The 27,620-nt window shown below is 42.3% G+C and overlaps 1 long non-coding RNA gene across 1 annotated transcript; it reads left to right on the forward strand.

The window, feature by feature from the left end:
• Positions 1-10,228: 10,228 nt before the first annotated feature.
• Positions 10,229-27,226, forward strand: LOC112400737 (uncharacterized). Its single transcript, XR_003003468.1, has 3 exons — positions 10,229-10,384; positions 10,641-10,755; positions 26,977-27,226. It is a non-coding gene; the product is annotated as an uncharacterized LOC112400737 (long non-coding RNA).
• Positions 27,227-27,620: the final 394 nt, after the last annotated feature.

The raw sequence follows: 27,620 nt of genomic DNA on the forward strand, positions 1-27,620 counted from the left end.
CAGCCCCGGGTACCTGAGGGAGGAGCAAGAACAATTCTGCTGATGTTCTTTACTTGAGGGCCTGGCTGCTGGAGGGATCCTGTGCCCTTGATTCCCCACTCGAGGTACCGGATCTGCCATGCTAGGAGGTGCATTCCACGGCCCTCTCCACCCTGACTTGGCAGCTGTGATACTGCTCCCACCCCGGCAGACCCTTTCCACAGTGAGTCCTTTCTCTTTTACCAATCTGCAATAAATTAGGCTTTTATTCATACTGCATTGAATCTGCAGGCAGCAAGGATACCTTGGCATCTGGGGCCCAGAGATGGTAAGTGACTTGCTCGAGATCACACAGCAACTGGCGATGAAGCTGCATCTATCACCCCAGACCTTTGACTTTCTATCTGTTATGGGTTGAATTGTATCCCCCCAAAGAAATGTTGAGGTCCTAACCTCCGGTGCCTGTGAATGTGACCTTATTGGGAAATAGAATCTCAGCCTATGGAATCAAGTGGAGATGTGGTCATTACGGGGACCCTGATCCAATATGATGGTTTCCTATAAGAGGAGGGAAATGTAGATAGAGGGCCACACATAGAGGAAAGTCAGCCACTTGAAGATGAGGCAGGCATTAGAATTACACAGCCACAACCCAAGGAACAGCCGGAAGAAGCCACTAAAACGGGAAGAGGCAAGGAATTGTCCTCCAGTAGGGGCTTGGAGGGAACATGGCCCTGCCAACACCTGGATTTCAAACTTCTAACCTCCAGAACTGTGAGAGAATACACTTCTGTTGTTTTAAGTCATCCAGCTTATGGTATTTTGTTACAGCAGCCCTGGGAAACTAATACATCATCCAATAGCGTTTCTGATGCGAGAGGTGAGTGAAATTCTGGGTGAAAACACAGCTCCTTGGAAGTGATGAGAGATGGCTTATTATGGGTCTGGACTCCTGATTACCTACCAGACCATGTTTAGTGTGCAAGTCGCCTTTGAGTAGGGCCTGGCACTCTGTACCTCCTCCTATCTGGAGGAGTGCCCTCCAGAGACGCCCTGGGTTCCTTATCAATTTCTGAACTTTAATTTACGAATTGATGTAATATTGGAGGACTTTTCCTCTTAATCCTCCTTTAGGCTGCCCAATATAATTCTGATCATTTGCATGTAAGTGGCCTTCCCCTCTGAGGGATTTCAAGGCACTTATCAAATTCTGTGACCCATGGGAGTGGCCTCTGGGGTTAGGAATTCCTGGTTTACATCTACTCTCTGACCTCACCCTGTCCCAATGACTTCATTAAACTGAGGCCTTTCATTTAGTGGACTTAGTACAGAAGATAAGAGCTGGCATAAAAGTACTGTGGCTCAGGCTTGGCCTGACTGTGAGCTGGGGGTTTGGGCAAATGGATGCTTTGCAATTAACCTTAATGTTTTTCTTAATTCTCAAGCGCCGGCAATTTTCCAAGAATCCATGGGCCAGCTCCCGGGTCTGTGGGGTTTCTTACAGTCAGTTGGTGGTTTGCATCCAGGGGTGGCTGTGTTCGTGCGCTAACACCCATAATACTGGTCCATGAGAACCCCTGAGCCCACTGCTTTCTGTCAGCCTCAAACATTGGCTGAGGTTAGTTGCCCAAACCCCAAATCTCCTGATCGCGTAACTTTGGGAATAACTGTTCTAATAGATGTGTTCTATTTTCTTTCCTCACTGCTCTTCACCAAAGCTTCTTGTTTACTGTGGAATTGCTAGGAATCTAAACACATCAAGGGACAATGCTCCCTTCCCCATAGGCATGAGTTGAACTAAATGGAAACATACCTTTGCTTTCTTCCCAAACCAGTGGGTGGAACCAATTTAAAACATCGTGATCATTCAGTGTGTGTGCAGACTCCCCTGTGTGTTTTAATGTTCGTCCTGAGAAGGACATAATGTTCTTGCCTGTGTTTTATCTACCAAAGGCAGGCACTGCACTGCAAAGGCAATAGGTCTAAACAACTGGCCACTGCTTAAAGCAATTACGGTACAGCCACACAGTGTACCCCTAGGCAGCCACAGAACGTCACGCTTTGGAAGCAAATTTAAGGACATGAGAAAACGTTTGTGGTCTTCTATTAAGTGAAAAAAGCTGCTTACAAAACAGAATGTACAGTATGAAAACAATTATGCAAAAATTAGGTATATATCCATTGAAAATCTGGAAGGCTATACGCCAAAATGTAGACATCGATGAAATACTCAGGGCCACGAACACACAATGGCCAGTTTGTACGCCATGCAAGGGCATCTCCTTGGGAGAACAGCAGTGGCTGACACCCTGGCACAGGGCTGGCCCTGCCGGGAAGGGCCATCTTTTTCTAATCATACATGGCACCATAGAGACTGGCGTTAGCTTTGGGAACGTGAGTCTAAATTGTTTTCTATGTGCTTTTTCATGATTTCCCAAAGTTCTTCAATGAGTATGTGCTACTTCTGTGTCAACTAAAAACCATGATATATAATATAATCAATCTGAAAAAGATAATCGGTAGAAATTTGAACACTGACAGAATATTTGATGGTATTAAGGAACTATCTTTAAGTGTACTAATGATATTGTGGTTATATTTTTTAAAGACTCATTAGCTTTTAGAGATGCGTACTGACATGTATATAGATGAAATGATATGTGTGGGATTTGCTTCAAAAGAATACGGGAAGGGAATTCCCTGGCGGTCCAGCAGTTAGGACTCGGCACTCACCTCCAGGAGACCGGGTTCAGTCCCTGGTCGGGCAACTAAGATCCCATAAGCCTCGAGCCATGGCTAAAATTTTAATTTTAAAAAAAAGAAGAATATGGGAAATAGTTAAGTGGGGAGGTGTATAGTATAAAAAAGAAAGGTCATGATTTAATAATCGTTGAAGCTGAATGCTAGGTACGTGAGGGTGTGCAATACTTTTCTATTTTTGTATATGTTGCAAATTGCCATAACTTAAAGTTAAAATAAAGGTAGAAAACTATTTTAGGTTTTCTAAATGGTTTAGGTCATTGTGGCTGAGATTAACCTGGGTTTTCCCTTACCTTTGCTTCTGGAGAATTGTGCAGACCTTCTGCGTGCCTTCCTGAGTGTGCCTACTTGTACGGGGGTGTAGTGGCCAGTGAGGGCATGATGCCATCCTGCTTGGTGAATCCAAGATAAAAGGCAACAGGACACATGCCACCTACCCACTTCTACCAAAGCCACCAGGAGTTTTACATAGTAGCGACATTATCACCACCACAGCTGAAGATAGACAAATAGGTCCCATAAACTGGATTGTAACTAAAGTTTATCCCTTGACAAGAGCCATTACATATCTAACAGGTTTAACAATGCAAAGATGGATTACCAGCAAGTCCTTGTCTCCACTGAGACAAAATAAGAGGAAAAGGATTAATTCACAAGTGCAAGAAATTGGATTTAGCTACATGGAAAAAAAATTAGTACTGGTAATGGAATGTTAAATACCCACAGGATTATTGTATCAGCTAGGAATGCTTTCAGCTGCAAGTAATAAAAAAATCTTACAGTGGTTTAAGCCATAAGTATCAATACATTTGTCAGTTAACAAGGAGTGAACAGGTAGAAAATCTCAGGGTTGTTTAGCAGCTATTGGTGATACCAAGATATGGAGAAGCCAGGTGCTTTCCATCCTTCTGTTCTTTTATTTCTTAAGCAGACATTTTTTTAATCTATAGACTTATTGCCTCATGGTTACAAGATGGGTACTGGAGCTCCAAACATCCCAATCTTAAATAACCACATCCGAAGCCAGGAAGCAGAGGGAGGAGAGCAAGAGAAAGTTCTCCTGTGTAGCTCTTTTTCTCTTTTCTATTTTTCCAGAAAGGAAAACTGTTGCTCAAAAGCCCTTCAGCAGTCTTGCCTTTGTATCTTATTGGATAATACTTGGTTGCCCGGTCACCTCAAGCTGCAAGGGAGACTAGGAAAGTGAGTACCTGTCTCTTTAAGGCCCTACAGGAAAGAAGGAAAGGTTTGGGAGTGGCTGCCGTAATTATGGAAGAGAGCTATGGCATATCTGCCCCCATTATTGAAGCAATTTTTGCTAATTCTAGAAAAATTGAAAAATGCAGGCAATTACCTATAACCACATCTTCCAGAGAAATCCACTGATAATATTTTGGTGTCAGAGCAGTAGCTTTTAACGAAGTTAGATCTCCTTTATTGGGTACATGAAGATAAGTGGAGACAGAGCGGGTCAGCCCAGGTCTTTCGCAGGTTTCTGAGTCAAGGTAAAAGGCTCAACCTTGACTTCTTCCATTCCTCAGGAATAGAAAGAGGAGATTCGGATAGAGTTTATCAGTTATGTGTTGCTGTATAACAAACCACCCAAAACGTAATGGTTTAAAACAACAACCATTTATTATTGTTCATGTTTCTGTGGGTAAGGAATTTGGGCAAGGCTCTGTGTGAAGACTACTTCATGTGGCATTGGCTCCTTCACTCCACCAGCTGCATTCAGCTGACAGGTCAGCTGGGCTGGAAGATCCGAGATGGCTTCACCCATCTGTCTGGAATGCTCCGTGCTTCTCCCTGTGGCCTCTCTGGATTCATTCTGTCTGGTCCTCCAGGGCCTCTCTCTCCAGGCGTCCTCTCTCTTTAGCAGAATAGCCTCGAGTTCTCTCCATGGTGGCTGCTCTTCCTAGGTGAAAGCAGAAACTAAAAGCAGCTTAAGGAATGCCTTGGAAGTTCCCGAATGTCATTTCCACCATTTTCTAATTAGCTGGAGCAAGATCCAAGGGAAGGGAAATAGACTCTATCTCTTTTTTTTCCTCGTAGAAATGTTTTTTTTGTTTGTTTTTTTGCGGTACGCGGGCGTCTCACTGTCATGGCCTCTCCCGTTGCGGAGCACAGGCTCCGGACGCGCAGGCTCAGCGGCCATGGCCCAATCGCTCCGCGGCACGTGAGATCTTCCCAGACCGGGGCACGAACCCGTGTCCCCTGCATCGGCAGGAAGACCCTCAACCACTGCGCCACCAGGGAAGCCCTGTAGAAATGTTTTAAATTACGAATTCACATCATTTAATAGATAGAGAGCTATTCCAGTTCTATATTTCTTCTTAAATGAACTTTGGTCGTTTGTATCTTTCAAGGAATTTGTCCCTTTCATCGAAGATTTTGAATTTATGGATATAAGATTTTTTATAACATTTCCTTATTATTCTTTTGATGTCTGTATAACTTTTAGTGATGGTCTCTCTTTTATTTTTTTTTTAATGAAGTATGGTTGATTTACAGTGTTGTGTTAGTTTCTGCTGTACAGCAAAGTAATTCAGTTATACATACATATGTATATATATGTATTTTATGTATATACATTCTTTTCATATTCTTTTCCTTGGAGGAGAGGCAAAGGGCTTGCCAGATGGCAGATATTGTCATAACCATCTTGGAAACAATCTGCTCCATATTGCAACACATCTGCTCAGGGTTAGAGAAGTTAAAACACACACACATGCAAATGCACTAAAATTCAAAACTGAACACTGTTTCACCTTTGGCAGCTCTATGCCATGTGCGTATGTATATATGCACCAACTGTGACACTCTGTAATTCTTTGCAAATAGGAGCTTTCAGGTTTGTTGAGGAATCTCTGTCCACCACTGGTGAGAATGTAGGACTTTATAGCCTTAGCCTCAAAGCCAGAATGTCCGGATTCAAATCCAGCAACACCTCTTTTTTGGACGAGATTAGCATTTGAATCAGTAGAGTGAGTAAAGCAGATGACCCTCCCCAACAGGAGCGTGCCATCACCCACCAAGCTGTCAAGAACCCGAATAGAACAAAAAGGTGGAGGAAGGGCAAATTTGCTTTCTCTCTCCTTGAGCTAAGACATCCATCGTCTCCTGCCCTCGGACATTAGCGCTCCTGGTTCTTGGGCTTTCAGACTCGGATCGGTCTTAAGACATCAGCCCCTTGATTCTCAGGCCTTCAGACTCAGACTGAATTATACCGTTGGCTTTCCTGGCTCCCCAGCTTGCAGACGGCTGATCATGGAACTTCTTAGCCTCCATAACTGTGTAAGCTAATTCCTATAATAAATCTCTTCTTATCTACAACTCCTATCTCCATCTCCATCTATATACCTATATCTATTTCTATTTCTATCCTGCTGGTTCTGTTTCTCTAGAGAACTCTAATGCAAGACCCTTAGTTGAATTACATCTGCAAAGACCCTTTTCCCAAATATGGTTGGTCACTTTCACAGGTTCCAGGGGTTAGGATTCAGACATTTCTTTCAGACATTATTCAACCCACGACACCACCCTATTTAATAACTGCAAAACTATAAACTCTCATGCACACACACACACACACACACCAGGTCCTCCTGATACCCCTTATCCTGTTACTATTTCCTTATTTTCTACAGTACTTGCCACCTTCTAATGTACTCTATCATTTGCTTATGTATAAGGTTTATAGTTATTCTCCCCTCCCATTGGAATGTAAGCTCACCCCTCCCCCTTTGCACCCCGCTCTGATGCTCACTCTTGTTTGTCCTTTATAAGCTATGTTGGGGTATGTTTATTTCTTTATTTCCTGAAATAATGGCCTTTGGAGCCTGAGTTTTGTGTAGCTGTTTTGTCTTATCTCAGTTTGGTTTGCTTGTTTTCACCTTCTGCAAAGTTCAGAGCACAAATGAAGTCTTTAAATACAAATATATTTCTTATTTTTAGTAAAACAGTAAGAGCTGTTTTGAAGGGTATTTGGGAAGTGCAGATGAGCAAAAGGAAGAAGTATTTGAAACAGCCTATAACCCCACTGCCCAGAGACAGTCGTGGCCATCGTTCAGGCTGAGTCTCACCACCACCTCTTGGTACCTCATGAACTTCCTCACGTCCCGCCCATCTCACTCCTTGTTCAGATATTTTAGGTGTGTTTAGGGCGGTTTAAAGATGGCATGTGCCACAGGAGGCAAGGAGGCCGGTGACAACCAGCTGACACCCCCAGTGTTTTCTCCCACGTGTGTCCTCAACTCTTGGACCCACTCCTGCAGAGAAATCATCCTCTTGCATTAGTCTCACAAGGATCAAATCACAGGCCTCCAGGAAGGGTGTGGCCCAGAGCCAGAGCTCCACCCTAGAAGACACACTGGTTCTAGGTCTGTCTCAGCATTACTGTGGACCTTTAGCTTCCAGCAATCAAAGAATGAAAAGAACAAATCTATCCGTCATTCATTTGACAAACATTTACCAGTTGCCTACTCTGTGCCCAGGTTCACATTATCTATCGCTGCCTAACAAACCACCCCGAAACAAAATGGCTTTACACAACTATTTATTATTACTTCTTATAAATTTGTCCTTTGGCTGGGCTCAGCTCAGGGGTCCTTGCTTTGGGTCTCACGTGGCTGCCATCAGGTCGTGGCTGGGGCTAGAGTTATCCAAAGGCTCATCTGGGCTGGACGACCAGGGCAGCTCCCTCGCACAGCAGGTGCCCCATGGACTTTCCCTCTCCCCTCACGTGCCTCACGCGGTATTTCACCCTCCAGGCCTTCTCCACTTGGCGTGAGCTTCGCACAGCATGGTGGTCTCAGGGTACTTGCACTTCTTACATGGCAACTGGCTTCCAAAGGTGGAAGCTGCCAGCCCAGTTAAGGCCACACCTAGAGCAGGTACAGTGTCACTTCTGCCATAGCCTATGAGTGAAAGCTGTCACAGGGCCTACCCAGATTGAAGGAGGTGGAGAAATAGCTTCTACTCCTTGATGGGAGAGTGGAAAATCACACTGCAGAAGCGTATGTGGGATGGGAAATATTGTTACCAGCATCGTTGGAAACTACGATCTGCCACAGGTGGGCATTGTGTACAGCCAGAGTATACAGCGTTGGGTCCCTTAGTCCTTAGAGCTAATATCTAGTAGTTAAGACAGACATTAAACAATTAACCATGCAATAAAATATATATTTCCACATTGGAAAGCTAGGTGCCAGAAAGGAAGAGCATATAAGAAGCTTGGTCAAAGAATGCCTCTCTGAATATGGGGCACATAGACTGAGACCCCAATGATGAGCAGGAGTTATCCAGGTGAATAGCATTCCACCCAGAAGAAACAGCGCATGAGAAAAAAAGAGAGTGGGGTTAAAATGTACGGATAAGAGAGGGATGCAAGAAGAAACTGAAAAAGTAAGCCAGGACTGGGTCATGCAGGGCATGGCAGCCCTCATTGAGTATCTAAGATTTTTTTCTTAGTGCAGTAGAAACCACTTGTTTTGTTTAGGTTAGGTTCAGCTGCAAGTGACAGAAACCCCAAATAGCAATCTATTAAACAAGGCAGAAATATATCACTTCCCCACATGAACTAAGGTTTGCATGATCCCTCAGAGGCTAGGATGACTGTCCACGGTATCAGGGACTAGCACCTTCAATCTTTCATCTGCCATCCTCAGGACAGAGTTTACCCCTACCTCATGGTTCAAAATGGATGCTTGAGTGCCAGCTATCATATCTACATGGCAGTCAGCAGAAAGGAGGAGGGATGATATGTTTTCTCTGTTTTGGGATACACATCATTTCCACTTACTGTCATTGCCAGAACTTAATCATGTAGCCACATCTATCAGTGAGGGAAGCTGGGAAATAGAGTCTTTCTCCCGTTGCCCGTGTGCCTGGTTAAAAATTGGATGCGTTATTACTAAGAAAGAGGGGAGAATGGATATAGCAGCCTCTGCTATAGTACTGAAAGGTTTTAAGGAAGGGAATACTTCTAACATTGCCAAAACATTTTATAAAATAAGACACTGGTTTCTTTGTCCAGAGTCCTGAGTTCTACAGTGCCCACCCCCACTACTGTTCTCAAGGTGACCTTGAGAATTCCCTTAACTTCTCTGGGCCTTTGATTTCTCATCCACAAAAGGGAGGCTAGCCTGCCCATCGCATAAAATTGTTATGTGAGCTGGTGAGGTAATAATTAATGGGCTTAGCAGGGGGTAGGGGTGAGTAATGGAGGATGTTAATTTTGAGAAATTCCCAATCTGTGACGTATTTAGAAATTTGGAAGCACCAAGGAAGCAAACAACACTCCATCTCTCTGATGTTCATCCTATAACCCAGCAACCAGCAAGAAGTCCTTAAGTGTATAGAAGTGCGATAACGTCCACTGTCCTTAAGTGGACAGAATTAGGCTGATATCGTCAGCTTCCTTGGAAATGCCAAAGTTAAACTGACTGGCTCCCTGAGCAGTGAGCAGTCACGAGCCTTGGTCACAGAGCTCAGATTGCTGGTAAGTGACTAGAATGTCGTTTCCAGGAAAGCTGGACCACGCCACACAGAGAGAAACAGGATTTAGGATGAGGCGGTCTCTAAAACCTGGTTTAGAGGCAAAGTAGGGACAGAACTAGAGTTCATTGGTTCTTGTTCTGAAAGTTCCCCTCCACCTAACAATACAGGAAGATTAGCTGTTATTTATGGACTGCCTACTAAGCTAAGTGGCAGACTCTGGGCTAAGCTCTTGAAATAATTACCTCATTCAACACTCAATAGTCCAAAGAAGCAGGTGCCAATCATGCCCCCATGTTAAAGATGAGGCAATTAAGGTCTAAGAGTCCACAGTTCCTACAGGCTAAGAGCGTTATTTGTTCCAAGAAGTCTGGCTCCAGAGCAATTGAATATAAACCACTAATTACCCTGCATCCAGCTACCTAAAGTCTTAAGATGCCTCACTTCCAAGCACACAGGTCTTGAAGGCCTAGTGTGTGCCAGGTCCTGGACTAGGTGTTGTACCGTGAAGACAAAAAACCAAAAACCAAAACCAGCGCTGGTCCTCAGGAAGTTTACAGCTGGAGAAGTACACCAGGTAAAGGCGCTGCTGGGTATGCTGAGTGGTTGCTGCGTACCCGGGAGGAAGGCCTAATCCACCCTGGAGACTGTGCTGGGGGCAGTCAGGGAAGGCTTCCCGGAGGAGGCAATGCATGAGCCACGTCTGAGGTCCCTGATCCAAACACACTTGACGTATCTGAAATAGTAGGCTTCATACTCACACACGTGTACACAGGTATTACGGCTTTACACTACATCCTTCTGATCCATTAGTCCTATTTTCCTAATTTATTTATAAACAGAGCTCCAGGGACCATTGGTAAGGACAGCTGGGTGGGGTTTCCTGAAACTCAGCCCCCAGAAAAGAGCCCCCAGGAAAGGCTGAACCTTTCCTGGGTCAGCCCATTTATTTTATGGGTCAGCCCATTTATTTTATCTTGTTTCTTCTTAGGTTCCAGAAGATTTTGGAGCAAAAGGCAGCCTCACATAAGCATCCAGAGAACAGAGAGAGGCCCACACCTGGGGGCGGCCCGCCCCCTCTGGGCCTCCCTGCCCGGCCAGGCCCCGCACCACACTCCCCGCTCTCCGCCCATCTGAAGAGCCTGGGCCCCAGGTGTGAACCAGATTGTTCTTTCTGCTATTCACGTTTCTTCACCACAAGCTTGTTATGACCCTCACTCCCATATTTTATCCCAGTAGTTGTTTCCATGGAGAACATTTTCTTCTGTTGGAAAACACAAGGCTTGAAATGGAAAAAAATTAAAGCATGTGTTCAATTTTCAATTATTTTCTGGGGGAGTCCTACATGGAAGGGTCCATGTCCTGCATCCACCCACCTGAACATTCTTTCTCTTTTTCTTTCTCAACAGGGGAAAGAAAAATGAGAAGCCTGGGATTTTAGCCTGTTGCAAGCAAGAAGGATCCAGAAAGGGCACAGCAGGAATAGTGCAGGCAGCCTGGGTGATGTGCCTTGCTTCCTGAGAGGTACAGTATTCCGGATACTCTGAAAGCAGGTAGTAGGTGCACGGAAATGTGGGCCTGGCACAGAACTTCTACAAACATGGGGTTGGCCAGCCAGGCTGATAGAGGGTGTACGGGGAGGGGAAGGGCTCTGAGGCCGCACCTTATATAGGAGGCAGAAAACTTCAGCTGTCCAGATCAGAGATGGAAGGCTGGATATTAAGAGTTGTGGGCTAAAGCTGCCTCTTCGGATTACAAAAAAGAAAAGATAAAGGGAGAGAGAAGACTAGAAGGAGGGAGAGGATGAATGGACAGAAGGGGGGAAAGAAAAAGCACAACCAGAATTTCTAAAACCAGCTTCTGTCAGAAATTCTTGCCACCATTTGTTAAGGATTTGCCATTAGGACTAGAACTCTGATGTGGCATCATGGGGTGATTAAAAGCACCTGAGTTTTAGAGGAAAGCAAAACTGATTTTTTTTTAAAAATATATTTATTTATTTATTTATTTTGGCTGTGTTGGGTCTCCGTTGCTGCGCGCAGGCTTTCTCTAGTTGCAGCGAGCGGGGGCTGCTCTTTGCTGGGGTGCATGGGCTTCTCATTGCGGTGGCTTCTCTTGTTGTGGAGTACGGGCTCTAGGCACACGGGCCCCAGTAGTTGTGTCTCGTGGGCTCTAGAGCGCAGGCTCAGTAGTTTTGGCACATGGGTGTAGTTGCTCCGCGGCATGTGGTATCTTCCTGGACCAGGGCTCGAACCCGTGTCCCCTGCATTGGCAGGTGGATTGTTAACCACTGCGCCACCAGGGAAGCCCCAGAACTGATTTTAAGTCCTGACGCTGCTGCTTGTCAGCTGAATGAGCTAGGATAGACCTCGTTTCCTCGAGAGTAAAAAGAGGTGTGATAGTACCTGGTGGACAGGCTGTGTGCCCCACAGCGTGGGCTGTTCCAAGAGGACGCAGGTGGGCCTTTCCTCCCCTTGCGGGATTAGGAAGCCTGATGGCCTGGCCCGATGCTCCCTACTCCTCCCCGGGGAGAGGGGTCTCCTAGGAAGGCGTTTCTACCTCTGCCGGAGGGTCAGAAGGGGGCCTGAGGTGAGAAGGGCAGTGGCCCTGACGGCACCCGAAAAGGTAAGACTGTGCTGAGGGCGTGTGAGTGAAAACAGAGCTGTGGGAGGTGGGCGGCTATTAGGCTCCAGCCCTGCCCGGGCGTTTGCTGAAAACCACTGGACCACTAGGTTCTCCCAAGCGAATTAGTTTTCTTCTCTTATCCCTGTTTATAGCCGCGTGATATGCTGGCAGTCACCTCTCCATTCATTTATAGCCTCTATTCCAGCCGTGGCATTCAGGCCGAAGCCCCTGTCTTCCGTTTCAAGGTTGATGGCGCATCTGTTCTCTCTTCAGTAGCTGTCCCCTTCTCTTGGGCTACGCTGACGTGTGCTAAACACACTCTTTTGAGCAGGCGTTTAGCTCATATTCAGGTCTCAGAAGTGAGGCCAGTTTGCTGGGGGCCCGTGTGCACAGTCGGGTGTGTGCGTGCGTACACATGTGTGTGTGCCTCTGTGTCTTTCTCCAGCGTGGCCCCTCCTGTCAGCCCCTCCACTCTCTTCGCAGCCTCTCTTTTAATAAATTCATCCCAGTCCTTTGAAACATTTTATCTTTAAACCCACAAGAATGTTAAGATTCTATCTGGGCTTCAGGAATTACCTATTTTAAGAGTCACTTCCAATTGCATGACCATTAATGTAGAAACATTAACCTTTCTGAATCTTTCCAGTTGTTCAGCAAGCAAACCTAAATGTGTCCTTTTCCTTTGTTTAGTAAGTTAACTAATCATTCTGGCATTGTCCTCATTTTCGATGTTAAGAAACCCCCACAGAATCTTTCACACTATATCGGTTTCTGAAAGCTTTTAAAATGGCTTGTGATCAGAAAAAATTAAAAAAACAAAAAAACCCACAAGTGACATTTTCCGAGATGGGCTTTAAAGATTATTCTCCAGGAGTGGAGTTAAAAGAGAAAAGTTACATGTAAGTAATTGCCTAGGAATGTGCCTTAATACAGAGATTTCTTAATGCGATGACACAGTCTAAACGTTCTGTTTGCAATTTCTTGAAACAACTTGCGGTACTTTTGTGCTGTGGAATGAGATACTTCTCTCCAATTAAGAGATTCTAGTGCTCAAAGAGAAAAAGAATATAACGCCTATTTGGGGGATATCTCCAAAAGACAGGAAAAGAAAAACTAAACCTTATTAAAACTTGGCAAATCTAGTGGGCTTAAATGAAATGGTTGAGTACAGTTTACCTGGATAAGAATATTGCAGTACAATGAAACTATTTTAGTCTCGGCTATATGAAATACAGTTGTAACAATCTAACTTCTTAGAACCCTTGGGTATTTCACAGGGATCTAGTATTTCATTTCACCTATTCAGGTATGCTGAATTTTTTTTCATAACATTTATTAATGTAGCATATAAATAGGCATATTTTAATGTTGAGGCAGAGATTCCTTTTAAAAATGACGTTTTCTTATTATAAAAAGATACACAGAAATTTACAGAGAAAATAAAAATCACCCATAATCAGACCATTAGGAAGAACTATTATTAACATTTTGGTATATCCCTTCGAGTCATTTTTCTGTGTGTGTGCATAGATGATGTAATTTTTCAAAATTGGGGCATGATGATGTGTATACAGTTTTGTATCCTGCTTTGTCGTCTTTGTTGTTTATAGTTAACATATGCTGGGAAGGTTTTTCCGTTTCATCATTCGTTCTTCTATACCATCATTAGTGCTGCCTACGTAGTTTTCCGTTGTGTGAATGTACCATGATTTTTGAAAAAAATCAGTTCCCTGCTATGCACCGCTTGGCTTCTTTCCTGGTTTTTTGTTTGCTTCTTTGCCATTACAAACAATGGTTTTGATAGGTCTTTGTGCATCTCCGTGATCAGTTCTCTAAAATAAAGGGTATGAACATTTGTAAAGCTGTTTATCCATAGGCAGAATTACCCTCCAGAAGAGCTGCACCAATTAACACTCACTCCAGGAATGGATAAGGAGAGTGGGGAAGTCAAACGTGCAGACTGGGCTCGAACCTGGGCTCTGCCTCCCTCCCATCATGCGATCTTGGGCAAATGATAGAAATTTTCTGTGCCTCAGACTTCTCATCTGAAAAATGGGGGAAACACATACATTTATGTCATGTGGCTATTTTGAGGATTAAATGAGAGAAAGTGCTTGGGCCTGGGATGATGGTTCTTCCACTCATCGATTCAATTCACTTAACAAATCCTTAGTGAGTGCCCACCACGTGGCAGGCTCTGTTCTCGGCACTCGGGGTACATCGGTGAGCAAAACAGACCAAGATCGTGGCCTGAGTGGGAGCTCACATCCTAGTGGCAGGGAGGAGGAGACAGACAATAAATAATAGAGCTGAAAGAGAAATAAGTGTACGGTACTTTAGAAGATAATGAGCGTGCTATGGAAAAAGACAAGGCAGGGCAGCGGAAGGATTTTCAGGAATTTGGGGGCTCAGCTTGGAATTTTAAGAAGGGTAATCAGAAGAGGCGCCAGTGAGAAAGTGACAGTTGAGCAAAGAGAGAGCAGACAAGCAGATAACGGGAGAAAGGCTCAGAGCAGGAGTGTGGTGGAGCCTCGGAGGCTGGCAAGGGGCAGTGTTGGTGGGGACAGAGGCGCAAGAGGGGAGGTGACAGAAGAGAGGTGTGGGGCAGATCACGTGGAGCCACACAGGGCCTCTTCCCCTGCATGGAGTGGGGAGCTACTGCGGGCTTCTGAGCAGGGTAGCAGCCTGAGGTGGCTTCCGTGTTGTAAGAATCACTGGCTGCTGTGTTGGAACAGACTGTATCGGTCAAGGGTAGAAACAGGGAGTCTGTTAAGGGGCCTCCACAGTGACAGAGTATAGTGACTCTGATTATGTGGAAGTAGTGAAGGTGGCCCAACGTGGGCAGGTTCTGGACCTGTTGTGGAGGTAACACCAGCAGGATTTCCCCACGGGTGTGAATTGGTTGTGGGGTGTGAGAAGAATAAGAGTCAGGGATTTATTCCATGGCTTTTGACCTGAGCACCTGGAAGAACGGAGTTGCCTTTCATTGAGATAGAGATCAGGTGTGGGGTTTGGAAAGTGCTAAGTTTGAGGAATCAGTCAGACATCCAAGTGGAGACATGGAGAAGGCAGTTAGAAAGATGAAAATTCGGAGTTTGGGAGACAGGGCTAGGGTGAAGATGTAACTTCCGGAGTCATAGGTATAATTTTTAAACTACAAGATTAAGTAAAATCGCCAAGAAAACGCATTTGCCTAGAAAAGAGGAAAAGGTCAATGACTGAACTCTGATGATAACCCACCTTCAAAAGATTGGGGAAAGAGGAAAAAACAGCAAAGGAGAGTGAGAAGAGCCAGCATCAAGGTAGAGAGAAAACTAGAGGGTCTGAAGTCCTGGAATCCAAGTGAAGAGAAAGGCTCAAGGAAGAAGGAGTGATCCAATGGGTCAAAGGCTACAAAGAGGTCAAGTTAGGATGAGGACGGAGAACTGATGGGTTCATATGGATTCTGCAGCCTCGCCAGATGACAGCAGATTTGATGGAGTGGGCAGAACAAAAAGCCTGATGAGAGTAGGTTAAGAATCTTGAGTAGGCAAGAGTGAATGGGCTCTAGTACGAAGTGGAAGAATTGGCTTTAGACGGGAACGTAGGAAATGCCCCTATATCAAGATGTGGCTTCAGATGCCGTCAGTGGGCAGATGTGGTAAAAGGAGGCCGTGAACCTTTTCTTCTGATTGCCACATTTTCTCATGTACTTATTGAGTGTCTACTGCATGTCCAGCACTTGGCTGCCCATCAGATCATTTTGTCAGGTTCCCCACAGCTTTGACATGCCTTCACCTCTCTGGAATAACTCAGGAATGTTTAGAGGACTTATTAAGTTTCAAGGGACAGGGGTAGTGGTACCCAAAGAAGCCTGGAGGGATGGGCACGTTTCCAAATGCCTCCCTGAATACCTGGGCTTTTCCTGGGGTCAAGAATTTGAAGCAGTTACCCTATCATCCATTACTAAACACTGATAGAAGCTTGTGCTAAAAATAGCTGTGCTAAAAATAAAAAGTCCCAGCACTTATCTGAATTTTGTCAACTAAACTGTCGACGTCAGCATCTACATATTTGGAAACATCTGTACAAACGCTTGGATCTTTGGAAACATCAGAAACCTTGGCATCATTTGGCATTTTTAAAGCTTTATACTCCTGATCTAGATATTCTGGTTTCATGTAGACATAACCAGGCAGTGTGAAGGATCCATTTAAAATCAAGTCTCTGTCCACAAAGGTCTGTTTCCATCCCCATACAGATACTAAGGGAGAGAACACAGTAATCACGGAACTATGAGAAACCAAATGTCATCGCCATTTTACCTTGATACTGTCCATGAAAATAAATATTCTCTTATATTTAGAGCTAAACCCTCTCACAAAATTTTCATTTCGTGCGTTAATTCTCATTCTAAACAGTTAAACTAGTTTGATGTCTTCTGTTACCTCAAGCAATTCCCAACCTTTCCTTCATCTTCTTTTTAATGTTTCATGAAATCTTAAACCTATTAAAATGCTTCCAGTGTGTACTCTTCATGGTTCTTGTCAAACCTCAGGGTTAAGCCAGCTTTGTTTGTAATTGCCTTTGGATTATGTTACTGCAGTTCATATGAGCTGTTGGATAAGACGCATAACTGACTGGAAATTAAATCCAAGGCACTGCCCAACTTTTAAAAAACCTGTGATTCTTTGCAGCCAGTTAGGTATTAAACTCAGCTTCCTTTACTTATACAAGGTATAATGATAAAGGATAGGCAAATCTTTTATCCATTCTTCTTTATGACTTAAGAGCACTTTGCAAACTGTTGTCCCGTGTTTATACATACTTATTGTGTATAAGGTGCCACTCAATGCGACGAAAAACAAATTTTTGGTAGTTGATTCGGAATCTTTGACGCCTCTTTGTCCCTTTGGTGTAGTAATAACTCAAGGATGTTTAAATGACTTTCTATATATGGTCTGATTCTATGTAAAAGGAAAGAGGCAGCTAGTCACCCTGCCAGCTTTTTACTCCTTCTTCTATGCATCTCTCCAATATATTTTAGATGATGTGAGTTTTGAGAGTTAAAAACCAGTGAGGATGCTCATTGCTATAACTAGAGCATTGAAGCCTGTAAATGTTATTGTTATTTTTTTAAACCACACATTTATAAAAAGAAGAAAATAAATTTTATAATTATTGATGTCTGTATAACTTGTATTAGATAGGGTAGCACCATTAATTGTATTAGGTAGGGTGCCATAACAAACCCCAAATTTCCACAAGACAGCACAACAGAAGCTTGTTTCTTGCTCATGTGACAGTAGGTGTTCTTCCCCACGGTCATTCAGGGATCTGGGCACCTTCCAAGTCAAATAGCCCCAGTTTCCTTAGAGTCCTCTGCACCTGGCTGACAGATGGAAGAGGGGAGCCAAAAAAAGGCACAGCTCATTACTTAAAACCCAACCCAGAAGTGACACAGCACTTCTGTTCACATCCCATTGGTGAGAATTAGCCATATGTCCTGATCTGGATGCAAAGGAGGCTGGGCTATGTAATCCTTCATTGGGCAGCTGTGTCCAAGTAATAACTCTGAGCTAAGGAAGGGTTAGCCAGCCATCTATGCCACACTGTGTAATATAGTTACATTTTAAAAATATATTCTGCAATGCCTCCTACTGTTAACATTTGGAATATAGCTAACAAATTGGATCATACTATATACACTTACTATTTTATGACCTGGATCTTTCTTTGTTAACAATAAATCAAATCACACATCTGTCACATGTATTATAGATGTCCATCACTGGTGTGAACAGAGCATCATTGCAAGTAGCAGCCATGCATTTGTCTGGTGTGTCTATTTGGTAGCCAGTATCACAAAGACAGAGAACACCATGAGAGTTCTATATAGCATAATGGAGAGACTATATAGCATAATGGAGCGAGTTCAGGCTTTGGGGTCAAGCACATCTGGGCTCAAGTCCCAGCGCTTGCATTTGCTAACTTGTAATGATAAGGAAGCCCTTTCCTTAACCTGTAAAATGGGAATAGGAGACTTCTTTTTTTTTTTTTTTTTTAGGAGACTTCTTTCACTAGGTTTCTGTGAGGGTTAGTGAAATAACTTATGCAAAGAACTCAAATACCAAGATGGGTGATAACCTTATTTTTTTAAACCTTATAAGTGACTTTAAAGATTTTCAAGTTTTTTAAGAAAACTACTATATTTTTGGCATTTTGTGGCCTGGTGACATGCAGAAACATGTAAAGCAAATTACAGACTGCATGTGAGTCACCTGGGGATCTTGATGCTGATTCAGTAGGGCATAGGTTGGGCCCATGAAACTGAATTTTTAGCAGTTCCCCAAGGTGATTCTGATGCATGTTGTCCTTGGGACCAAAACTGAGAAACACGGATATAAAGTCTCTGTCTAGGCAGTCAAAGGGAGACCAGCGGATGGCAAAGAATAGGAAAGCAGAAATCAAGAGAAAGGAATAAATGACCCAGAGTCAGAAGAGAAGTAAGAGATAAGAGGAATATCTAGCACAGTATCTCAAGAGGCATTTTGGGTGAGACAAATTTTCATTGTATTGGATCATCCCAAGCATTGTAGATATTTGGCATCCCTGTTCCCTGCCCACTCAATGTCAGCAGTGTCTCACATTTATTGTGATAATGAAAAATGCCCCGCATTTCCCCAAATATCTCATGGGAGCAGAGCCACCCATGATTGAGGACCACTGAACTAGTCCAAAAGCCTCACCTTTTCAGATGAGGAAGTTGAGTTTCAGAGAGGTGAAGTGACTTGCTTATGGTCACACAGCTAATTGGTGGCAAGGCTTGGAATAGAACCAAGTACTCTCTCCTCCAGCTGAGGGTTTATTTCCACCGTGTGGCCATATTACTTTAAAATGCTTTTTGCACAGCAAAGGAAACCATAAACTAGATGAAAAGACAACCCTCAGAATGGGAGAAAATATTTGCAAATGAAACAACTGACAAAGGATTAATCTCCAAGATATACAAACAGCTCACGCAGCTCAATATCAAAAAAACAAACAACCCAATCAGAAAATGGGCAGAAGACCTAAATAGACATTTCTCCAAAGAAGACAAACAGATGGCCAAGAAGCACATGAAAAGCTGCTCAACATCACTAATTATTAGAGAAATGCAAGTCAAAAGTACAATGAGGTATCACCTCACACCGGTAAGAATGGCCGTCATCAAAAAATCTACAAACAATAAATACTGGAGAGGGTGTGGAGAAAAGGGAACCCTCTTGCACTGTTGGTGGGAATGTAAACTGACACAGCCACTGTGGAGAACAGTACGGAAGTTCCTTAAAAAACTAAAAATAGAGCTACCATATGACCCATGAATCCCTCTATTGGGCATATAAGCAGAGAAAACCATAATTCAAAAAGACACATGCACCCCAATGTTCATTGCAGTACTATTTACAATAGCCAGGACATGGAAGCAACATAAATGTCCATCAACAGAGGAATGGATAAAGAAGATGTAGTACATATATACAATGGAATATTACTCAGCCATAAAAAGGAACAAAATTGGGTCATTTGTAGACACAAATGAATGGACTAGAGGCTGTCATATAGTGTGAAGTAAGTCAGAAAGAGAAAAATATTGTATATTAACGCAGATATGTGGAATCTGAGTAATGGTACAGATGAACCGGTTTGCAGGGAAGAAATAGAGACACAGATGTAGAGAACAAACGTATGGATACCAAGGGGGGAAAGTGGTGGGTGGGATGAATTGGGAGATTGGGATTGACATATGTACACTGTTGATACTATGTATAAAATAGATAACTAATGAGAACCTACTGTATAGCTCAGAGAACTCTACTCCATGCTTTGTGGTGACCTAAATGGAAGGAAATCCCCAGAAAAGGGGATATATGTATACATATAGCTGATTCACTTTGCTGTACAATAGAAACTAACACAACATTGTACAGCAAGTATACTCCAATAAAAATTAATTTTAAAAAAAGGTTAAAAAATTTACAATTAAAAAACAACAGCAACAAAAATGCTTTTAACTGCAAGTCATAGAAAACCCAATTTTATCTTCCCTCAATAACAGGGAAGTTGATTGGCTCCCTTCACTGGAAGGCCAGAGATAGAACCCACTTTGGATGATCCAAATTCTGAGCAGAGATTCTGAGCAGAGATGTGGCATAACATTTAGTTCCCCAGGCCTTCCCTAGAGTGGGGGTGAAGTTTGCTTATCCCAGGTTGTGTTGAACAGGAGTGAGTAGGTATCTGAACAAAATTAAGTTTCTGTTAGAAGAATGGACTCTCTGGGGCTTCCCTGGTGGCGCAGTAGTTAAGAATCCACCTGCCAATGCAGGGGGCAGGGGTTCAAGCCCTGGTCCAGGAAGATCCCACATGCCGTGGAGCAACTAAGCCCGTGTGCCACAACTACTGAGCCTGTGCTCTACAGTCCGCGAGCCACAACTACTAGAGCCCGCGTGCCACAACTACTGAAATGCCTAGAGCCCGTGCTCCGCAACAAGAAAAGCCACCGCAATGAGTAGTCCGCGCACTGCAACAAAGAGTAGCCCCTGCTCACCGCAACTAGAGAAAGCCCGCGCGCAGCAACGAAGACCCAACGCAACCAAGTATAAAAAATGAAAATAAATTTTAAAAAATAAAGAAGATTGGACTCTCCTGCTGGTTAGACCACCATCAGTGTTAATGATAATAACCTTGGCTCCTTTGCAGCTTATACTCTTAAGTAGCTATCTAGTCTATAACTATGATGCCATGTTTTTTTGGGTTCCCAGTGATTAAAGAATGTGCATTAAAAACAAAATTAGAGAGTAATTTTTTGACACATCAAACAATATATGGTTACATATCTGATACATGTATCATTTCAGATTAGCTTTGGCTGTGTGTGACAAAAGACCCAAATAACAGTAGCTTAAAAGACAGAAATGTATTTCTCTTTTGACACATGTATGCAGCCCATAGTGCGGCAGGCCAGCCTGATAGGGTGGCTCCACAATCATCAAGGATCCAGATGTCTATCTCATTTATCCACCATCCTAAATGGGAGGCTCTGTGCTTCATGGTCCAAGTTGGCTGTTTGGCTCCAATCACTGTGCCACACTTCAACCTGCAGAAAGACAGGAAGGCCTGTAGAAGGGTGTGCTCTCCTTTTAAAGACATTTCCTAGAAGGACAATATTAACTTCCACTCAAATTCCTTTGCCACACCTAGCTGCAACAGAGGCTGGACAATGTGGTCCTTATTCTGGAGAGCTAAAACATTGGGAATTTTATTATTAAGGCAAAAAGGGAAAAGGATACTGGGGATAATTAGGAATTAATGCCACATATACATAAATAAAAAAAACAATGAAATATAAATTCTGAAAATTCCCATGACACTGATTAAAATACATTTCAAGAATTACTCAACAATAGTCAACTACAGTAGTTAGAATTCTTGAGCCTCACTGGAAAGTTCATCCAAATAAAAATTTAAAAGTGCCAGCCAAGTAAGGAGGAGCCAGTCTACTCTCGGCTCCTTAAAGGTGCTTCCCTACCCCCTAATACTGGGCAGCTCCCCGCTGGGTGAGAAGAATCAACTAGTCAGAGATAAGAGTCAATGACCCGAACAAATAAAGGGGGTGGTTATACAATTGTAACCTGGATGTAAGGTGGGGCTCATATTGCTAAATTAAACATTAAGCACATTCGAAGGAAAAAGTCTGAAGACCAGAAATAGTTAAAAAGTAACTCTAGTCATTGATTGTATTTTCAAAGATCAGTAACAGAGTCTGAGTCATATCCCACAGCAACACTTCCTTGTCATTAAGGGATTTTGTTTGCTCACATGCTGACACTGCTTCAGAATCTTGATGCTCTCCTCTTTCTTGGAAGCTTCATTCTCTTTTGTCTTTCCTCCCTCCTCTCCTGCCCTATCGCCCATACGCACTCTCTCCATGTAGAATCCCAAAGACCCAGAAATCAACAAATCAAGACACGACTCTCCTCAATGTGGGGCAGGGGAGAAGCTGAGGCAACAAAGCTAGACCAGGGCAGGAGAAGGGAACACAGAGCGTGGGGACACTCTCGCTGGATTAATCCTCTGTGTGACCACCACTCTTGAATCATACAGTCATAAGGACAGTCCTCCACCTGGACACACTCGTCTCCTCCCAGAGTGGAATAATTTTCTAGAAAAATATGAATACTAAAATTTATTCAATGTGAAAAAGAAGATCTGAAGAGAATACTTTGTTAGTCATGGTTCCTATGTTCAAACAACAGAAAATAATTTTGCTTTGTTAAAAAAAAAATGAAAAAAGGATAGTGCAAGGAAAGTTACCAGCCAATATCTCTTATGAACATACCTACAAATAGCCAAAATAAAATATTAGTTCACTGAATGCAGCAATGAACTTTTTAAAAAAAGGATCCAAAGGTAAATCATGCCATAATTGGAAAGGACACCAGGATACCACTAGGCACTGTTGTTCCTAAACATTCGATGCTATTTCTCATACCATTGCCACGTGCAAACAAACAAACAAACAAAAACAAAAAAAAACCTCTCTAGAATGTCCTTGATTCTCTGCTTATTGGCTCCAGACTTAAAATCCTGGGCACGATGGTCCCATGAGCTGAGCCAAAAACATATTCCCAGGTCCTAGATGCTAGAGGGCAGAGGAAAGTGTATATCTGATTGTTTCAACTCTTACAATGGAATACAGGTCCTGCCTTTAGCCAAGATTCAAACAATAAGGAATTCCCCAAAAGGAAGGTATTTCAGATGCTGGATGGCAAAAAAAAAAGCCTGTGCTCTGCAACGGGAGAGGCCACAGCACTGAGAGGCCCGCGTACCACAAAACAAACAAAAAAAATATATATTAAAGAAAATTTAAAAATTTCTTCCTCTCCCCAAAAGACAGCATGTTCAAATGGTTTTTATGGGCAACTTTTGCCAAATCATCAATTATAAAATTGTTCCAAATATTTCAATTCTCCCACATTAAGCTATACATTCACTGCAATCCCAATCCAATTTCCTGTTAGATTTTCTGGGGAATTTGAAAAACTGATAATAATATTTATATGGAACAATAAATGTTTGAGAAGAGCCAAGATAACTCTGAGATAGTTGGGAGAATCACTCTTCAGGACATGAAGATGTATTTTAAACCTATAATAGTATTAGACAAAATATCCATGGAAAAAGAAGGAAGCTCCTAAAGAGATCAATGCTTTTGTAGGAACTTGGAATATGATAGGGCGGCTCTGTCTTCCCCTAATTACTCTGCGAAGCCTCCCTGAAGATGAGAGAGGGAAGATTTCAGGAGGCATTTGGAAGTTATGGGGAATTAAAAGTAATGAGGAAACTGGACACATTTTCTACAATTTCCAGTTCAAAAATCACCATGAGGATTTCCCTAAACCTTTATTGCAAATTCTTTCCTTAGTAGATAGATAGATACATAGATAGATATAGATAGATAGATAGATAGATAGATAATTTAAAAGAATAACTCTTTTGACCCACTTCCCATTAAATAGCTAGAGTTTTATGCTGTGCTAGAGACTAAAAAATAATAAATGTATTTAAATAGGCTCTACCACATTGAAAAATGAAAAGTACCCAAGCAAAATGAATAGTGACCAAATGAAAACCTTGGTATAAGTCATAGATACTTCATTGATTTATTATCTCACCAGAAAAACACACTAAGTACTTGGGGGCATTTTTTTTTTATCATTTTAGAGTAAAGAGAATTAACTGCTACAGATACAAGGAAACCAAAGGGAATATGAGTGCCAACTTCTTGAAACACAGAAAAGAAACACAGTATGTAGATCAGAGCTCTGATATTATCAGGAACACATCTAGCGACTGCATGGGAAAACCCTATCAAAGGAAGGATTGTCTTTGACTTTGGAGGCTATTGGGTAAATGATAGTTATTATTTCTCGGAGAGTGGAACCAAGATTACCACACCACAACAAAAGGCATCTCTTAGCTTTGATGTTCACATATTTTACCTTGATAGATACAACAGCAAAAATCTTTCCATTTTCATGTTAGCCCAATCTGATTACAGAGGTCATTCATCCCTTCTTACACCTTATTATTTTGTTTGTGTCTAAATTAATATTTTACTAAATCATGCATTGCAAAAAAAATTAACAAAGTCAATAAAGATGAGTGTATCCAAAATTTTCAAACAAACATTGATATTCTGAAGATAGCTGGGGATATTAAACCTATGTAATCTTATTCCCAAGAGTCCTTAGTTCTTAGCTTCCCACAGCTCCGCCCACCACCCTCCATTAAACCAACAGTATTCATTGGCTCCTGGAAAAGGCAAAACCTAATCTAGTACAGAAGAGACATTCTCAGCTTTTTCCTTCAAATTAGATTTTAAAAAGTTAACACTTGGATAATTTTCCAAGGGCTTGACATAACATATCTAAGGGTAGTACTTCTGATAACATTAATAACAATAATGTATTCATTGATACTTATGTCCCATACCCTGTTCCAAGTGCTTTACACATTTAATCTCTACCATAACTTTATTTTTCTCTCCCATTTTAAAGGTGAGGAAACAGAGACCCAGAGGGATGCAGTAACTTGCCCTGGGTCATGCAGCTACGATCTAGTAGAGCTAGGATTAGAGCCCAGGCAATCTGACTACCGAGCTAATGCAGACCCCAATCCAAAATACAAAGACATAGATATGGTGGATAAACATAAAAAGAGCACTTTAAAATGGCCATCCTCAAAAGAAAGAAAGTTCCAAAAACAGAGGGAGCTTGGAGGTAGAACAGTGACCACAGCTTTGCCTGTCACTTCAGCCATGCATTTCATTGACTTCGCACAACCCATCAGGAGCCTTTTTTTCCCCTCTGGCACCAGAACTAACAATGTTCTAGATCAGTCTACTGACCAGCCCTGTCTGCATATTCTTTGTTACCAGTAAAGAAATTGAGTAAGCGCTAAGAAACTTTATAGCAATTTGACATTGCTGCTACATCTAGGTGTGTGACTTGTGGACGTATCTCAGTGAGCATGGTCTAGACCTGTCAGGAGCTGTCAGATTTCCGCCACATGTGAGGGAGCCGAGTATTAGGCATGCTCAGTAGAACCATATGACAATATGTGACATTTTGAGGCTAGGTTGTCAAGGGTAACACAAATGTGTATAAAAATCTGATAAAATGTAAGCATTTACTTACTTTTATAATTCATTATTTTTACAATCATTTTAATTTTTAATCAAGGTTGTTTTATAACTTATTTGTTATTAACTAAATTAGGGAATTAAAATATGTATTTTAAAAAATGTTAACCATTATTGATAAATGATGAAACAAGCTTTTCTGGACTTTTTTTTCAAGAAATGACACTGCTGTTCCAAATCCACTGGTAGTGGACAGCCAAATGATGATGATGGAAATGATTCTGAAGAAATGAACACCATAAGATGTAACCAATGAGGGAAATCTAGTAAACAGTACGAGAGACCTCTCTGTACTATCTGTACAACTTCCTGTGGATCTATAATAATTTCAAATTAAAAATTTGCCTTTTTTTTTTCTTTTTTGGCTGCATTGGGTCTTCATTGTGGTGCGCGGGCTTCTCGTTGTGGTGGCTTCTTTTGTTGCGGAGCACAGGCCCTAGAGTGCACGGGCTTCAATAGTTGTGGCTTGCAGGCTCAGTAGTTGTGGCACATGGGCTTAGTTGCTCCACGGCATGTGGGATCTTCCCAGACCAGGGATTGAACCCTGGTCCCTGATTGTTCCCTGCATTGGCAGATGGATTCTTAACCATTGCGCCACCAGGGAAGCCCCCTAAAATTTTTTTTTTAAAAACAAGCTTGAGTCCAGACAAGAGACTAGGAGACTACCCTTTCTGTCTCTCCCTCTCTCCACATATATACAAAGTACACTAATCAACATTGAACAACTTGCTAAAATTTTAACATATGTATATATCCTTGTGAATATCACCCAGACCACAGTAATAGAACATTTCAAGCACTAGAAAAAATCTTCATGTCCCTTCCCAGTCCATAGCCCTTTTCAAAGGGTATTCCAAGAACATTCTGTCCCAACTTCCGTCACCATAAATCACTCTTCTCTATTTTGAACCTCATATAGGTAGAATCATACAGTATGTTCTCTTTATTGTTTGGCTTCTTTCACTCGGCATTTGTCTGCTAGATTTATCCATGTTGCTGAGGATATTAGTAATTCTTTTTGTTGCTAAGTAGCATCTCGTTCTATGAATAAAATATACATTATTTGCCCTTCCTACTATTGATGGATGCTTGAGCTATTTTCAGTTTGAGGCTATCACAAATCAAGCTGCTAAAATCATTCTCATTTTAAAAAAGAAGAAGGAAAAGGAAATGAACACCAAAGAAATAAGGTTTATTTCAGCTTTGGGGGCATATATTGGTCAGGGAAGCAAAGCCACCGTAGGTGTTATGGAATAGGGGATTTATTATAGGATTTAGATCTTAATGATTGGGGAGAGAGTCTAAAAGGTGGAGTTAGTGGATCAGAGAAAAAGCCACAAGCAGTTGCTCTGTGCCCTGGTGTAAGTAGACAAGTCTGTAATTCTTGAGAAGCTAAACATGGCCAGCTATTGCAATGGGATCATAAAGAAGGAGCTTGTGGACAGGTCTGTGGGAAGCTGCTGTCTTTATGTAGCTATCCCTGCTGTGAGTCCACCACCGAGCATTTGCGGTGGGTCTGGGGGCTACTGCCAGCTAGCAGGACTAGCTCTCAAAGAGCTAGAGGCATACAAATGAACTTACTTACAAAACAGTAATAGATTCACAGACACAGAAAACAAACTTAGGTTACCAAAGAGGATAGTGGGGATAAATTAGGAGTTTGGGATTAAACAGATACACACTGCTATATGTAAAATAGGTAAAAAACAAGGACCTACTATATAGCACAGGGAACCATATTCAATATCTTGTAATAACCTATACTGGAAAAGTATCTGAAAAAGAATGGATAGATAGATAGGTAGATTTAGGTATATATGTGAATCACTTTGCTGTACACTCTAAACTAACATGACATTGTAAATTAACTATACTTCAATTTAAAAAAAAAACAGCCATAAGCCGAGCAAAGAAGAGCAAGGGCCTGCTGGAATCTGTGGACGACCTCTGAGTCTGTTTATCACTGTATCTGACTGTGAAGACCAACATGAATGTCCATAGCAGGTTTATTTACAATGGGTGAAAAACTGGAAAAAAACCAAAGATCCACTGGCAGGTAAGTGGATAAACAAATGATGCTATATACATACAATGAAATGCAACTCAGCAACTGAAAGAAATGAACACTAAGAGGTGAGGATACTGGAAGTACTGCCTGCATGGATACTGACATACCATGAATTAAGATAGGAGTAGTGTTGGAGAGAGTATCAAGGAAGCAGGAGGTAAAATAATTTTTAAATGAAGGGGGGAAACCTATGAATCAGTAGAAGATACCAACCGCAAACGGTAGCAGGGTGGTAAAATCTGGGGAGGAGGGAGAAAGAGTGGCAGTGATACTCAGACACATCGGAGAGGTATGGGAGTAAAAACAGCCAGCTCTGGAGAAGGCTGTAGGGCAGTGCCTTGGGGAAGATAACAAAGAAGGAGAAGGAAGTCTTCAAAGAGGATGGGTATAATTTCAATGGTTATATGTATACATATATATATAGTTTTTAATTTCTGGAAGTTCTATTTGATTCTTCCTCAAACAGAGTTT

The sequence above is a fragment of the Neophocaena asiaeorientalis genome, unplaced genomic scaffold, assembly GCF_003031525.2.
Source record: "Neophocaena asiaeorientalis asiaeorientalis breed wild unplaced genomic scaffold, Neophocaena_asiaeorientalis_V1.1 scaffold19, whole genome shotgun sequence".
Lineage (NCBI taxonomy): Eukaryota > Metazoa > Chordata > Mammalia > Artiodactyla > Phocoenidae > Neophocaena > Neophocaena asiaeorientalis.